The sequence below is a fragment of the Neoarius graeffei genome, chromosome 12, assembly GCF_027579695.1.
Source record: "Neoarius graeffei isolate fNeoGra1 chromosome 12, fNeoGra1.pri, whole genome shotgun sequence".
NCBI classification, from domain to species: domain Eukaryota; kingdom Metazoa; phylum Chordata; class Actinopteri; order Siluriformes; family Ariidae; genus Neoarius; species Neoarius graeffei.
The window spans coordinates 67,352,372-67,370,514 of record NC_083580.1 but is presented as its reverse complement, the minus strand read 5'-3'; positions in this window follow the sequence as shown (position 1 = coordinate 67,370,514).

Below are 18,143 nucleotides of genomic sequence, written 5' to 3'. Positions count from 1 at the left end.
GGTACTCAAACTGTGAGCAGCTTCATTGATGCACAATATTGATCATGTCTGTAGAGCTGAGAATACATCTATTACAAAAAAAAAGTTTGCCAAACCAATCAGGAGCCATTATTGAGATCCATGGATCAAAATATCAAAACTGCTTGGAATATCAATTGAGTAAGCTAAAAGACTTACACAATCAAGGAATGAGTTTGCTGAGCTAGTAAAGAAGCACACTATCTCATCTCCGTGATGACAAGGATTATTGATGGAGGATTCTTCAGGGTCAAAACATGAGGATTTCTGTTTTTTAAATCCCTGAAGGAATCTTGCCCGCTCCTAAAGGACTACTGCCTGTAGTACTTTCCAGTAAATTCAGATGGTTCTATTTCCAAAACTATCATGAAGCAAAACCCTGAGTAAGATAAAGCAGATCAGGATAAAGTTGTCATTGAAATTTGAAGCACCTCACCATCCAAAAAGCTCCCATGTTATTCATCATGGCATTACTTTGTCACTCCAGACTTATATCTGACCATCTGCTCTTGTGACAAGTTTTACTGAGTTCCACAGGTTCCAAGTTTTAATGCACACTGATATTCAGGATATTCTAGCCCAAAATGTGGTCACCTCTGGCAGGAAATAGATCCAACTCTACCTGGTTGGACTGAAGATTCCTGAAAGCAGGGCAGGAATTTCACGAGGGCCACGAGGGCCATGGTCCTCGTACCCTCTCAATTTGGCCTTGTGCCCTTGGAAAAAAATATCTGCCGTAAGGCCACAGTGGCCTTGATGCCTTGCGGTTTTGTAGTCTGCCTCGTGACTGCCAATAGGCTTTAACATCACCTGCATCTATTGAGAAAAAAATAACGTCTTTTGATGACATTCTGGATTCTTATTGGGCAACTCATCAGTGGTGGATCGGACTCGAGCCTGGCATGAACCGCTCCGACGTGCTATAATGACACCAATCTATCACCAGCCAACCAGGAGACTTAATCAAACGCATCCCCCGCCCACTTGCGTCCGTGTCTCAGACGTTGAATTTTCACAGAAGGAGGGAAGAAGTTGACTGAGGTAAGACTGTGTGATAAATTAACGAACGAATAAGATAGGAATTTCAACATATAGGGCTTAAGTTTGTTACCGTTAAATAAGCATTGCTTGTACAGTAATGTTATGTCGTTACAACGTTGACCCACTTTTAACATGCCGAGTACCGACTGTAGCTGGTAACAAATGCTAATTAGCTTGCTGTCAAGTTTTTCCTTTGTCGAGCTTTAAGCGTAAGGTCATGGATGTTACCACTGCTTGTTCCTGCCGTAATATGATACGTGATACAGTTAGGTCCATATATATTTGGATACTGACACAAATTTTGTTTTTTTTACCTGTTTACTGAAACATATTCAAGTTATAGTTATATAATGGACATGGACATAAAGTCTAGACTTTCAGCTTTCATTTGAGGGTATCCACATTAAAATTGGATGAAGGGTTTAGGAGTTTCAGCTCCTTAACATGTGCCACCCTGTTTTTAAAGGGACCAAAAATAATTGGACAATTGACTCAAAGGCTATTTCATGGGCAGGTGTGGGCAATTCCTTCGTTATGTCATTCTTAATTAAGCAGATAAAAGGCCTGGAGTTGATTTGAGGTGTAGTGCTTGCATTTGGAAGATTTTGCTGTGAAGAAAACATGCGGTCAAAGGAGCTCTCCATGCAGGTGAAACAAGCCATCCTTAAGCTGTGAAAACAGAAAAAACCCATTCGAGAAATTGCTACAATATTAGGAGTGGCAAAATCTACAGTTTGGTACATCCTGAGAAAGAAAGAAAGCACTGGTGAACTCATCAATGCAAAAAGACCTGGACACTCACAGAAGACAACAGTAGTGGCTGATCGCAGAATAATTTCCATGGTGAAGAGAAACCCCTTCACAACAGCCAACCAAATGAACAACACTCTCCAGGAGGTAGGCGTATCAATATCCAAATCTACCATAAAGAGAAGACTGCATGAAAGTAAATACAGAGGGTTCACTGCATGGTGCAAGCCACTCATATGCCTCAAGAATAAAAAGGCTAGATTGGACTTTGCTAAAAAACATCTAAAAAAGCCAGCACAGTTCTGGAAAAACATTCTTTGGACAGATGAAACCAAGATCAACCTCTACCAGAATGATGGAAAGAAAAAAGTATGGCGAAGGCGTGGTACAGCTCATGATCCAAAGCATACCACATCATCTGTAAAACACGGTGGAGGCAGTGTGATGGCTTGGGCATGCATGGCTGCCAGTGGCACTGGGTCACTAGTGTTTATTGATGATGTGACACAGGACAGAAGCAGCCAGATGAATTCTGAGGTATTCAGAGACATACTGTGTGCTCAAATCCAGCCAAATGCAGCCAAACTGATTGGTCGGCGTTTCATAATACAGATGGACAATGACCCAAAACATAAAGCCAAAGCAACCCAGGAGTTTATTAAAGCAAAGAAGTGGAATATTCTTGAATGGCCAAATCAGTCACCTGATCTCAACCCAATTGAGCATGCATTTCACTTGTTAAAGACTAAACTTCAGACAGAAAGGCCCACAAACAAACAGCAACTGAAAACCGCTGCAGTAAAGGCCTGGCAGAGCATTAAAAAGGAGGAAACACAGCGTCTGTTGATGTCCATGAGTTCAAGACTTCAGGCAGTCATTGCCAACAAAGGATTTTCAACCAAGTATTAGAAATGAACATTTTATTTACAATTATTTAATTTGTCCAATTACTTTTGAACCCCTGAAATAAAGGGATTGTGTTTAAAAAATGCTTTAGTTCCTCGCATTTTTATGCAATCATTTTGTTCAACCCACTGAATTAAAGCTGAAAGTCTGAACTTCAACTGCATCTGAATTATTTTGTTCAAAATTCATTGTGGTAATGTACAGAACCAAAATTAGAAAAATGTTGTCTCTGTCCAAATATTTATGGACCTAACTGTATGTGCTGTTGTCTGTTCATAGCCACTTTTTTAATCTATGCAGTTAGCATTGTTTTGTTACTAGTATTGTATGTTTCTTTTTGCTGTTTAACCAAAGTGTAACTGCTGCCATCTTGACGAGATCACCATCGCAAGAGATTTTATCTCATTGTTTTTGGCATCATTACAACATTAACATTTACTTTTATTCATTTTCATATACATGCTAGTATATGTTCCATTTACAGTCAAACATTTTGATGTACTCCAGGCTCAATTTTGATTAATCAAAAATCTGCATAGTAGTACAGTCTGAAGATGCTCTTGCACATTCGGTGTCAATTGAACAAAAATTATGGGAGGATATAGGTTTAATAAGTTTTACAATTTTTGAAGTGAGTGATGGATTGATAAGTTTAGATGTGTTCAATATTTTCTTATCTTCAGACATAATAGTGTAGGAGATGTTTCTTTACCTGCTTGATAGTTTCGACTGAGACTCCAATCTTCCTCAGAAGAGTCATTAGTCCTTAAATTAAATTCATTATAGACGTGAACTTAAAATCATTGTTTTATTTTATGACCTTGGTGCCCTGGCTTTTGGCCTTCGTGCCCTCAAAAAATTGACAGCACAAAAGGCCAAGTGGCCGTGCCCCTAAAATGACAAAATTCCAGGCCTGCCTGAAAGGATTATTTTCTAACTCCCTTCATCAGTGCCTGCTGCTGTTCTTCAGCATTACTCTCTGAGTACCACTCCAATAAATGAATGTAATGCAATAGTGCTGCCTAATGTTCCAAAATCAATACCATTTCAATCATGGTTTTACAAACAGGCCCACATGGACCAATGCCTGACTCTGTTATTACTTTTTCAAACACCATCATAAATATTATTGTGCATGTTGATTCGGGAGAAATAGCCCAACTGTCAGTGATTATGTACATGCTTGTTTGTCCTTCTGCATTGTTTATAAAATGACATCAACGTGCCTCTTTCTGCTGGTTATTTTAGTCTTGTTGGTATCGAACATGCCAAATGTGTCAGGCTGAGACAGTTTGGGGGCAGACTGAGGATCTTAGGGGGAATATGGCATATTTCAAAACATTTTTTTTTCTACAGCAGTGGTTGGGAGAGGTCCTTAATCGTCACTGTTGTTAGTCTTTCTGAAATGAAATATCAGTCCCTCCAGTGCAGTATACCATGATTTATTCTACATTTAGGTATTTCACATGCTAACAAGACATAATAGATAGGGTTTGGCCAGCAGGAGTGAGCCATTGTGAGATGATGACCTCCGGTTATAGCATGATTGATGGACACGTAAGCTCATTGGGGACGCATAAGGCTGTTGGCTCTGCTTGCTGCATTTCATACGCCCTCTATGCTGCACTCCCGCAAAGCCTCCGACACATTCCTGCCATGAAGCAGACATAAATAACTCAGGGATACATTTCTGAAGTACACTGTGTAAACCAAGACTGTGCGGGCATGTCCAGAGATGGATGCTGAAGACAGTGAGGTAGTGATTATGCCAGCTACATATCCGTCCCCAAACCATGCATGAGTAACATGTACTTCGGTGTGCCTTTGATGTTTACCATGAAGAGTTCATTCATGTTATAAAACATCTGGAGTAGAATGACCTGGCAGTAACTGTATTTTATTAATTTGATGTTTAATAGGCACGGATTTTCAATATCTGCCTGTCATATATCTAGGTATTTGTGACTGCCAGGAGAACAGGCCTGGCTTTCAATCAAGGAGACTTAAGATGGGTGTGTGTACAGGAGGAGAGGGTTGGGTGTGTAATTAGTGGGCTTGCTAGTGCCAGGTGAGAGAGAAGTGTTTCCAAAAGCCTTGAAGTGTCCAACTGTGGGAGCAAAGGTTTGCTCCGGGTGAAACCTGGCTCGAAACCTTTTGGGGTCCATGGGAAAATAGAGATATGCTGCACAAGGGCAATTTTGCAGAATGCATTTCTTCACCAAATAACAGACAGTCTATCTCACATCAGTGTGTTACAGGATCTGAAGATGATATGGCTTGTTGCAAAGTTCAGTTATTTTCAGATGTTAGCAAATGATCGTTCTGCCTCATGCATTCCTGGGATCCGTGATTCTTTATTTGGCACGTCAGTACAACATGCATGGTCACGTTATGCAAAAAGTTATTGTGGCCTCACGTCCCTGCATTTTCCCCACTCATGATTTTGTTCCTCCTAAATATACACTACCGTTCAAAAGTTTGGGGTCACCCAGACAATTTTGTGTTTTCCATGAAAAGTCACACTTTTATTTACCACCATAAGTTATAAAATGAATAGAAAATATAGTCAAGACATTTTTCTGGCATTTTTTGAGCATTTAATCGACCCCACAAATGTGATGCTCCAGAAACTCAATCTGCTCAAAGGAAGGTCAGTTTTATAGCTTCTCTAAAGAGCTAAACTGTTTTCAGCTGTGCTAACATGATTGTACAAGGGTTTTCTAATCATTCATTAGCCTTCTGAGGCAATGAGCAAACACATTGTACCATTAGAACACTGGAGTGATAGTTGCTGGAAATGGGCCTCTATACACCTATGGAGATATTGCACCAAAAACCAGACATTTGCAGCTAGAATAGTCATTTACCACATTAGCAATGTATAGAGTGTATTTCTGATTAGTTTAAAGTGATCTTCATTGAAAAGAACAGTGCTTTTCTTTCAAAAATAAGGAAATTTCAAAGTGACCCCAAACTTTTGAAAGGTAGTGTACATTTCCAGTTAAACTTCCATTGTTTTTCATTTAGCCTTGATCGGCCTTGGACAGATGATATCTAGTTGACGGTAATTTCTCATTTTTCTTTGCATCTCACTCATGGAAATATTATCTCACCTAGCTTCCTGATGTAGCTCTCCTAAAGTTTGGGAGGGTTTTGGAATTTCTTTATGAAAGAAATACATGGTCATGTTATGCAAAAAGTTCTTGTAGCTTCATGTCTCTGCATTTTCCGCACTCGTGATTTTGTTCCTCCTAAATATGCATTTCCTGCTATACTTCCATTGTTTTTCATTCAGCCTTGATGGTTCATTCAGCCTTGATCAGCCTTGGGTAGATGGTATCTAGTTGACAATAATTTCTCATTTTTGTTTACATAGAAATATTATCTCACCCTGCTTTCTCATAAAATTTGGAAGGTCTTTGGAATTTCTTTATGAAAGGTTTATAAAATGTCATCTCCATCAGGTATGAGACTAGATCTAAATGCAAGTGCAGTGTTCATTCATTCATTCATTATCTCTAGCCGCTTTATCCTTCTACAGGGTCGCAGGCAAGCTGGAGCCTATCCCAGCTGACTACGGGCGAAAGGCGGGGTACACCCTGGACAAGTCGCCAGGTCATCACAGGGCTGACACATAGACACAGACAACCATTCACACTCACATTCACACCTACGGTCAATTTTAGAGTCACCAGTTAACCTAACCTGCATGTCTTTGGACTGTGGGGGAAACCGGAGCACCCGGAGGAAACCCACGCGGACACGGGGAGAACATGCAAACTCCTCACAGAAAGGCCCTCGCCGGCCCCGGGGCTCGAACCCAGGACCTTCTTGCTGTGAGGCAACAGCGCTAACCACTACACCACCGTGCCGCCCCGCAAGTGCAGTGTGTTTATTGAAAATCACATGGTAGACAAGGGCAAATCCAAAACGGTAAGACAACGCCAGACCAAGTGCTCTAGAACTCAGGATTCATGGACATGGGTTTTTTTCAGTGTTTGTTCCCAATTCTCTGGGTTTGCTAGTCCACATGTTTTAGTTGCTGATGTGCACGCTTCCACTCCTGCTTGCTCTGATGGAACCAGTCATCATTGGCAGAAGCACTGATAGTAGCTGTGTTCTATGGGAACAGGTGACTGGTAGCCAAGCACACATCGGAAGTTGATCAGTTTGGTGTTTGAGTACCCTGAAGAGTTCTAGCATACATAGCTCATGGCAAAAAATGGGATCATTCCCTCTGATTGTTAGCACAGAACATGCAGAGTAAATGGTTTATTTCCATATTGGTCTTCTCCAGGGCAGCACGGTGGCGTAGTGGTTAGCGCTGTTGCCTCACAGCAAGAAGGTCCTGGGTTCGAGCCCTGGGGCCGGCGAGGGCCTTTCTGTGTGGAGTTTGCATGTTCTCCCTGTGTCTGTGTGGGTTTGCTCTGGTTTCCCCCACAGTCCAAAGACATGCAGGTTAGGTTAACTGGAGACTCTAAATTGACCGTAGGTGTGAATGTGAGTGTGAATGGTTGTCTGTGTCTATGTGTCAGCCCTGTGATGACCTGGCGACTTGTCCAGGGTGTACCCCGCCTTTCGCCCGTAGTCAGCTGGGATAGGCTCCAGCTTGCCTGCGACCCTGTAGAAGGATAAAGCGGCTAGAGATGATGAGATGAGACGGTCTTCTCCACCTGACTATTAGCTTGGGGATGGTATCCTGATATTAAGCTCATCAGAACTCTAAAATTCTCCATAATGTAGCTCCTCAACCGGCATGCAAACAGAGGCCCCGATTAGAAAAAATATTGCCTCTGGAAGTCTGAAATAGCTGAATATGTGATTGAACAACTTCGTAGTCTTGAAGGTGGTAGGCAGAACTGGCAAGAGAAGCTTTCCACCTGACAGGAGCTTTCCCCATGGCAGGGTTCTTGGCTTTCACATAGACTGAGCATGACTGAATTAATGTGCGTAATGTGTGTTGATCGATTCTGTATAGTGAAAGTAGAATGTTGAATGGCCAGGACGATGAGTGTAACCTCACCGTTGTTGATTAATACAATTCACCTTTTGATGAAGGGCATCCCCCCACCAATTTGCTCACTCACTTCTTCCAGCTTGTCCCACTTATGTGGGAGGGTCCACATGGCAGTGACCCCAATTGAGCCACATGTCATATTAATTGGAGCATAGTTTTATGCTGGATGCCCTTCCTGCCACAACCCTCCCATTTCCAGGCTTGGGAAACAACCATTCACACCTACGGGCAATTTAGATTAGCCAGTTAACCTAACTGCATGTCTTTGGACTGTGGGAAACCCAGAGCACCTGGAGGAAACCCACACAGACACGGAGAGAACATGCAAACTCCACACAGAAAGGTCCTCGCTGGCCACTGGGCTCAAGCCCAGAACCTTTTTGCCATGAGGTGACAGTGCCAACCACTACACCACCATCTGAGACAAATCAACAGCTAACATTGAATCTTTCAGCCTGTCTACTTCACACGAAAATTCTTTGTTCTGTACCCAGTATAACCTCTTGCCTTTGGACAAGTTGGCAAAGATAAACCAGATGTGAGCCTAACATTCTGTTCTCTGTCTGTCTGATGGCTGGTGTAGTATTGTAAATAAATTACATTCCATACAGTGACACGTTGCAGATTTTTGCTGCAAGGTTCCGAGGAACTCTCCATAGCAAGAAATCTGTGATCTGTGGTCATGGAACTCCACTAGTACCTGGCTTGGAGAAGCCGATATGTTTTGTGAACCCCTGGGTGGTCGGTTGCTGGAGAAGAGTGTAGCCAAGTGATAAATTTACCAAAAAGCTGAGGTTTTGGTAGCAGGGCAATGTGAAGAGTTGGTTATAAAATGTTTGGGCTATTTCTTGCGAGCAGGCAGAGGTGTGACTAATCTTCATCTCAAACATATTAGATCAAATTACACACGATACTGCAGTACATCATGTTCTGTATGTTCTATACAAACAGCTTAAACATTTGTGATCATTTGGAGTCTGGTGTTCCAGTTAGCATGCTTAAGACTGGGTTTCCTGCACCTTTGCTTTAGAATTAAAGTCTTAAGAAAAGAGGAATGATATTTAAGAAAAGTTTGATATGTTACTCTGACTCTATGATATACAATTTGTCTCTGTGATCACACCACTTGATGTCATCACGAACAATGACACCATGCTGGGCATGCCAATAATTCATGACCCAAACAGCTCAAAAATCATTAGATGTATTTTAAAAAAATTCCAGCAGGCTTACGAACACTGCCAAATATCAGAGTTGACATTTTTGGCATCCCCCAGCCTTCTACTCAGAAATAATAGCAGACGTCAAAGACTCTGATAGCTTGTTTTTCACATTCTATTTGATGTTACCCAGAATGTAATGGATGTAGCGATTTGCAAGTTGTAACACAGTTCAGAACGTTGGCAGAACAGTGGGTGCCAGATTGATTCAGTTGTTGCTTCACTGATACATATCTGGTATTTCACACAAGAGTCCCAAGAAGTCTGCAGTCATACCTCAGTTTCTGGAATGGTGCCATACACATGGCATCCATCTAGCTGAAAACCTTTCTTGTAAAATCAGTTGTTCAAGCAGTTATTCATTAAGCTAAGAGCAGCATCAAGTTAACACAGAATGAAAGGCAGCTTACACCATGAAAGCTCATAAAACTGTACTCAGTGCTTAATGGCAAGTTTTCCATCAGTAATATTATTTATTTTAATTTTAGAGCTGGAGCCTTGATATATTCATAGTCTCTCATGGACTCACGATAAGCTTAAATAGGGTTCATTCATATTCTGTAACTGCTTTATCCTTGTTGAGGTCACGGTGGATCGCAGGAACACTGGATGGGAGGCATCCTGGTTGGGTCACCAGTCCATCCCATTGCAGGGCACCATGCACATACATTCACACAAATTTAGGATCACTAATCCGGACCCACTTGAACACAGGACTGATTTGGGGCCCTTGGAGGCAGCAACCACTGTGGTACCCAAGTTTACAGAACATTAGGTTAAAAATACTTTCACAGGGGTGCCGTGGCTCAGTTGACTAAGGCGCCATACCATAAATCCGGGGACCCGGGTTTGATTCCGACCCGAGGTCATTTCCCGATCTCTCTCCAGCTCATTTCCTGTCTCTACGCTGTCCTATCCAATAAAGGTAAAAAAAAGTCTTTTAAAAAAATACTTTCACAAACTAAAACCAGACACTGTCACCTCTTAGCGTGTTTAGACTACTTGCCCTGACAACAATAGCAGAGCTTAGGCTACATTTCATCCACCAATTATCAACTTGATCGTATCACATTACCACTAAGCTTTGTTTCACGTTATTGGTGCAGCATATGGCTTTTAAAAACATGACAGTTTTAACTACTCTTGTGCAATCACACTGTGGGAGAATTCAAGGAATGAGGAAAACATTCCAATATTCTTGAGAATGTTCAATTTTGGTTATTTAATTTGTTAGTAAAACTAGTGGTTGTAGAATTTTTTTTTTAAATCTAACATTAGCTAGAATTAGCATATAGCTCTCTTCATGCTAAACACATCTCTTGCTAGACTTTAACTAAACTGAAGCAGGTGGTGCATATGGAAGTCCAGAAAGGCCATACATTCTTTCTTATTTTTCTTGTGATCGTATGATAAAGAAAGTTGTTTTCTTGAGATCACAACTTATCATTCTCATTAAAGGCGTTATCATGGATACATACTATACAGTACATCAGACAAAATCTTGAATGAAAGTAGCTGGTGCAATGGTAGAGTTACAGCCTTATAGCCTCAACACTGAGGGTTTGATTCAGAGCTCAGGATCCTGTGTGGTGAAGGGCTCAAGATTAATAGTAGTCCGACTGTCCGGGGCAACCAAATATTTGGTCCAGGTAAGTCAAATCCGCATCTGCCTGTCCGATGGAACAAGTTGAAAATCACCATTTTTATAGTAATTATACAAGAGTTACATCAATAAAATTCCAACAAAACTAGTTTGGTCCCCTCAGTGATCCGGCTGTGCTATTGTTTATGAAATTCCATGGAAGCTGAGTACAGCAGGTGCATGTGTAAAAATAACCAAGTTGTAATATCTAATTACAGATTATTAGACTTTGAAATGGGAGAAATGGCAATCAAACACCTCAATAAAATAAATATCTGTAGTGAATCTTCATTTCAGTTGAACATTCATTGTATTTTTCTTTTGTGTGGAACATATTAACCATCACAAATGTCATAAAATATTTTGCGGGAATTTTACGACAGTGCCAAACTCGCTTACTGTTTGTTTTCATTCACAATGTGATTCTGTCACCCTTATCATTTCCACCTTGATTTATTTTGGTTTCATTTCTTTAAATTAATTTATACTTTGTGTGTGTGTGTGTAATCTGTGCAAGTAAGAACAAGTCCAAATAATTCTACTCATTGCAGTTGTGTATTGAGAAAAATGGTGGCTATATTGAGCAGGGGTGGCATGGTGGTGTAGTGGCTAGCATTGTCGCCTCACAGCAAGAAGGTCCTGGGTTTGAGCCCAGCGGCCAACGAGGACCTTTCTGTGTGGAGTTTGCATGTTCTCCCTGTGTCTGTGTGGGTTTCCTTTGGGTGCTCCGGTTTCCCCGACAGTCCAAAGATATGCAGATTAGGCTAATTGGTGGCTCTAAATTGACCGTAGGTGTGAATGTGAGTTTGTCTCTATGTGTCAGCCCTGTGATGACCTGGTGACTTGTCCAGGGTGTACCCTGCCTCTCACCCATAGTCAACTGGGATAGGCTCCAGATTGCCTGCAACCCTGCACAGGATAAGCGGCTACAGATAATGGATGGATGGATGGATGGTTATTGAGCAGGTCTGTAAATAAAAGCTGTGTGGTCAAGTGATAAATTTACCAAAAGGCTGACGTTTTGGTAGCAGGGCAGTGTGAAGAGTTGGTTATAATATGTTTAGACTATTTCTTGTGAACAGACAGAGGTGTGACTAATTTTCAACTCAAACATATTAGATCAAGTCACACATGATACTATGTCATGTTGTGTATGTTCTGTACAAATGGCTTAAACATTTGTGATCATTTGGAGTCTGGTGTTCCAGTTAGCATGCTGAGGACTGGGTTTCCTGCACCTTTGCTTTAGAATTAAAGTCTTAAAAAAAGAGGAATGATATTTAAGAAAAGTTTGATATGTTACTCTGACTCCATGATATACAATTTATCTCTATGATCACACCATTTTATGTAGTCACTAAGAATAGCACCATGCTGGGGATGCCAATAATTCATGACCCAAACAGCTCAAAAATCATTAGATGTATTTAAAAAAAATTCCCAACAGGCTCATGAACACTGCCAAATATCAAATTTGACGTTTTTGGCATCCCCCAGGCTTCTATTCAGAAATAATAGCAGACGTCAAAGACTCTGATAGCTTGTTTTTCACATTCTATTTGATGCTACCCAGAATGTAATGGATGTAGTGATTTGCAAGCTGTAACACAGTTCAGAACGTTGGCAGAACAGTGGATGCCAGATTGATTCAATTGTTGGTTTGCTGATACATAGCTGATATTTCAGACAAGAGTCCCAAGAAGCCTGCAGTCTTATGTCAGTTTCTGGAAAGTTTATGTTATACAGGGTGTCCCATAAGTCCAGCATCATAGAGTTATTGTATATTTTTATATATTTATATATTTAACTGTTATTCCACGAAATCGTGTTGTACATGAGCTGATAGCCGACAAAGTGTGTTATGCCGAATTGGCTATAAGCCATGTACAACAAGACTGAGTGGAATAACTGTTTTATTCTATCCACAGTCACTGGATTTTGAGAAATGGAGCATTTTTATTTTTTCCAAATTCAATAAATAAAAACTTTATACAAAACGTCCGACAAAATAAATTCCATTTAGAATGTAAACAAATCAGCGACCCCTCCTAGAACTGTCACCTTATTGTGGTGGAGGGGTTTGTGTGCTTGAATGATCCTAGGAGCTATGTTGTTGGGGGCTTATGCCCCTGTCAGGGTTTCCCAAGGCAGACAGGTCCTAGGTGACAGGCCAGACCAAGAGCAGTTCACCAAAAACCCCTATGGAGAAAAAAATCAAGGACCGTGACGTCGCCCGGTATGACGCAGCCGGGGCCCCACCCTGGAGCCAGGCCCGGGGTTGGGGCTCGTATGCGAGCGCTTGGTGGCCGGGCCTTTGCCCATGGGGCCCGGCCGGGCTCAGCCCGAAGAGGTGATGTGGGCCCGACCTCCTGTGGGTTCACCACCCACAGAGGTAGCAGTAGGGGATTGGTGCAGTGTGGATTGGGTGGCAGTCGAAGGCAGGGGCCTCGACGACCTGATCCCCGGACACAGCGGCTGGCTGTTGGGACATGGAATGTCACTTCGCTGGGGGGGGAAAGAGCCTGAGCTTGTGCGGGAGGTTGAGAGGTACCGGCTAGAGATAGTCGGGCTCACCTCCATGCACAGCTTGGGCTCTGGAACCCAGCTCCTCGAGAGGGGCTGGACTTTCCACTTCTCTGGAGTCGCCCGTGGTGAGCGGCGGCGGGCTGGTGTGGGCTTGCTTATAGCTCCCCAGCTCAGCCGCCATGTGTTGGAGTTTACCCCAGTGAACGAGAGGGTCGCCTCTCTGCGCCTTCGGATTGGGGAGAGGGCTCTTGCTGTTGTTTGTGCCTACGGGCCAAATAGCAGTATAGAGTATCCGGCCTTCTTGGAGTCCCTGGGAGAGGTACTGAGGGGTGCTCAGACTGGGGACTCCATTGTGCTACTGGGGGACTTCAATGCTCATGTGGGCGACGACAGTGACACCTGGAGGGGCGTGGTTGGGAGGAACGGCCTCCCCGATCTGAACCCGAGTGGTGTTTTGTTATTGGACTTCTGTGCTAGTCACGGTTTGTCCATAACGAACACCATGTTCGAGCATAGGGGTGTCCATAAGTGCACGTGGCACCAGGACACCTTAGGTCGGAGATCGATGATCGACTTTGTAGTCGTTTCATTTGATCTCCGGCCCTATGTCTTGGACACTTGGGTGAAGAGAGGGGCTGAGCTGTCAACTGATCACCACCTGGTGGTGAGTTGGATCCGCTGGTGGAGGAGGAAGCTGGACAGACCTGGCAGGCCCAAACGTATGGTGAGGGTCTGCTGGGAACGTCTGGCCGAGCGCTCTGTTGGGGAGGTCTTTAACTCCCACCTCCAGGAGAGCTTTTCCCAGCTTCCGAGGGAGGCGGGGGACATTGAGTCTGAGTGGACCATGTTCTCTACCTCCATTGTGGACGCAGGTGTTCGGAGCTGTGGCCGCAAGGTCTCCGGTGCCTGTCGTGGTGGCAATCCCCGAACCCGGTGGTGGACACCGGAAGTAAGGGATGCCGTCAAGCTGAAGGAGGAGTCCTATCAGGCCATGTTGACCTCTGGGACTCCTGAGGCAGCTGACAGGTATCGGCAGGCTGGGCGTGCTGCAGCTCGGGCAGTTGCGGAGGCAAAAACTCGGAACTGGGAGGAGTTCGGGGAGGCCATGGAGAAGGACTATCGGTCGGCCTCGAAGAAATTCTGGCAAACCGTCCGGCGCCTCAGGAGGGGGAAGCAGTACTCTGCCAACACTGTTTACAGTGCGGGTGGGGAGCTGTTGACCTCGACTGGGGACATCGTCGGGCGGTGGAAGGAATACTTTGAGGATCTCCTCAATCCCACCATCATGTCTTCCACTGAGGAGACTGAGGCTGATGACTCAGAGGTGGACTCGTCCATTACCCAAGCCGAAGTCACTGAGGTGGTTTGCAAGCTCCTCGGTGGCAAGGCACCGGGGGTGGATGAGATCCGCCCTGAGTATCTCAAGTCTCTGGATGTTGTGGGGCTGTCTTGGTTGACACGCCTCTGCAACATCGCGTGGCGGTCGGGGACAGTGCCTCTGGAGTGGCAGACTGGGGTGGTGGTCCCTCTTTTTAAGAAAGGGGACCGGAGAGTGTGCTCCAATTATAGGGGAATCACACTTCTCAGCCTCCCAGGGAAGGTTTACTCCAGGGTACTGGAGAGGAGAATTCAACCAATAGTCGAACCTCGGATCCAGGAGGAACAATGCGGTTTTCATCCTGGTCGCGGAACACTGGACCAGCTCTATACCCTTCATAGGGTGCTCGAGGGTTCATGGGAGTTTGCCCAACCAGTCCACATGTGCTTTGTGGATCTGGAGAAGGCATTCGACTGTGTCCCCGGTGGTATTCTGTGGGGGGTGCTTCGGGAGTATGGGGTTCGGGGCTCTTTGCTAAGGGCTGTCCGGTCCCTGTACGAACGGAGCAGGAGTCTGGTTCGCATTGCTGGCAGTAAGTCAGACCTGTTCCCAGTGCATGTTGGACTCCGGCAGGGCTGCCCTTTGTCACCGGTTCTGTTCATAATTTTTATGGACAGAATTTCTAGGCGCAGCCAGGGGCCGGAAGGAATCCTGTTTGGGAACCACAGGATTCCATCTCTGCTTTTTGCGGATGATATTGTCCTGTTGGCTTCTTCAAACCAGGACCTTCAGCATGCACTGGGGCGGTTTGCAGTCGAGTGTGAAGCAGCTGGGGTGAGAATCAGCACCTCCAAGTCCGAGGCCATGGTTCTCGACCGGAAAAGGGTGGCTTGCCCTCTCCAGGTTGGTGGAGAAGTCCTGCCTCAAGTGGAGGAGTTTAAGTATCTCGGGATCTTGTTCACGAGTGAGGGAAGGATGGAGCGTGAGATCGACAGGCGGATCGGTGCAGCCTCCGCAGTGATGCGGTCGCTTTACCGGTCCGTCGTGGTGAAGAAGGAGCTGAGCCAAAAGGCGAAGCTCTCAATTTACCGGTCGATCTACGTTCCGACTCTCACCTATGGTCATGAGCTTTGGGTAATGACCGAAAGAACAAGATCGCGGATACAAGCGGCCGAAATGAGTTTCCTTCGCAGGGTGGCTGGGCGCTCCCTTAGAGATAGGGTGAGAAGCACAGTCACTCGGGAGGAGCTCGGAGTAGAGCCACTGCTCCTCCACATCGAGAGGAATCAGCTGAGGTGGCTCGGGCATCTTTTTCGGATGCCTCCTGGACGCCTCCCTGGGGAGGTGTTCCAGGCATGTCCCCCTGGGAAGAGGCCCCGGGGAAGACCCAGGACACGCTGGAGGGACTATGTCTCTCGGCTGGCCTGGGAACGCCTCGGTGTTCTTCCTGAGGAGCTGGCCGAGGTGTCTGGGGAAAGGGAAGTTTGGGCTTCCATGCTTAGACTGCTGCCTCCGCGACCCGGTCCCGGATAAGCGGAAGACGACGAGACGAGACAAATCAGCGAAACAACAATAGCAATTTGTGAAAAATGCTATAATAATAATTCTTGAAAAATAAAAAAGATACGTTCTTACCATCAAATACTTTCATTCCATATTTTGTTGCTTTTCTTTTTTTGTATTTTTGGGGTTTTGTTTTCAAGTAGAGTTTTTATTTCGTCCTCGGTTGGTTCAGCAAAACTCTCCGCCATTTTGTTTTTGTCTCCTCATGGTATATGAGTTGATTGGCTACTCTACTACTAGACTATCAGTGCACAATTGCTCATATCCAGTGAATGTGCATATATCTGTGCAAGTAAGAACAAGTCCAAATAATTTTTGTCATCGTGTTGTAAGAATGTAAGAATGAGTGTAACAATAGCGCACTGTGCATGCACATCCAGGGGTTCCTATCAAAATGGCCGGTGAGTGTATACAATTCGGTTCACCATTCGAAATAAATGGACTAAAGAAATTGCTCTCAGACATGTTTATGCTGGCGGCACGGTGGTGTAGTGGTTAGTGCTGTCACCTCACAGCAAGAAGGTCTGGGTTTGAGCCCCGTGGCCGGCGAGGGCCTTTCTGTGCGGAGTTTGCATGTTGTCCGCGTGGGTTTCCTCCGGGTGCTCCGGTTTCCCCCACAGTCCAAAGACATGCAGGTTAGGTTAACTGGTGACTCTAAATTGACCGTAGGTGTGAATGAGAGTGTGAATGGTTGTCTGTGTCTATGTGTCAGCCCTGTGATGACCTGGTGACTTGTCCAGGGTGTACCCCGCCTTTCGCCCGTAGTCAGCTGGGATAGGCTCCAGCTTGCCTGCGACCCTGTAGAACAGGATAAAGCGGCTAGAGATAATGAGATGAGATGTTTATGCTTATTACCGAGGGAAAGTGCGTTCCTATTTTAAAATATACTCCAGGTCGTCCCCCTTTCCTTGCCTTCTTCAGCCAGTGGTCCCATGTATGATGTAGATGTGATGCACTTTCCAAGTTGTTGCAGGAAGTTGTCGAAAAGAGTATTGAGACCACTGAGCTCTAGCGCCGGGCCTTTTCTGGGAAATAAAAGTTTCGGTCATGGCGACAGCGTGTGTATGTCAGCCTCGGTTCAGAGGTTTCAGTTTCGAAAACTAAGAGGTAAGAGTAGAATAATATAAAGTACAGACACTTGGTATATTATCCCCCGCCCAAATGAAGTTTGGCGGGGGATATAGAAACGGGTTCCATCCATCCGTCCGTCCAGTCCAGACCAGGCCATATCTTTAAAACTACTGAAGATATCTTCATGAAACTTTGTATACATATCAAGCAACATGTGAACTGGTGCCTTTTGCTATTTTGGATTTTTGCAAAAAAGTATTTTTCAAATTTTTACATCAAAAATAGATTTTGACTTAGTTTCTAAGTTCATTTCCGGAGCATTTTTCCAAAACTATTCATGATACGGATTTGAAACTTGGTATACATGTTAACAAGGTGACGTAGATGTGACTTTTCATACTAAGAAATTTATGAAATTTTAATTTTTCATGGTTCCATGGAAACAATTTCAGACTTAGTCTCTCAGGTTAGTCTTTGGGGTAGGTTTTGTTTCCAGGGCAGAACTTTGAATGGTAGGGTCTTGAAAGTTGGTATATGTGTTGATTAAGTAACGTATATGTGCCTTTCAATACTAAGAAAGGTGAAAAAATTTTTTTAGTTCACCTGGACCAAAGGTCTGGTGAGCTTATGCCATGGGCTGCTGAGGTCAGTGTAAAGAGGTAGGGTTGGTTTCCTGCAGCAGAACTTGAAAAATGTGGCAAATAATATCTTGAAACTTGGTGTATATAGTCGGTATAAAGGGCAGGGGATATAGATGACTCAGTCTTCTTGTTTTACTTCTGTGATTTTTAAAGTGTTCAATTTTGGATTACACTTCAATTTTGTGGCTACTGCCTCATAGAGAGAAAAAAAAAAAAAAATATATATATATATATATATATATATTTTTTTTTTTTTACACACACATATTTACTGTATGGACATGGCATCAGAAAACAATTTTATTTATAAGCAGTAGCCACATGTACCCATAGGGTACCTAGTTTACTTATTAGAATTGTGTATTGAGAAAAATGGTAGATATATCGAACAGGTCTGTAAATGAAAGCTTTTGTTTCATACTTTTTTCCC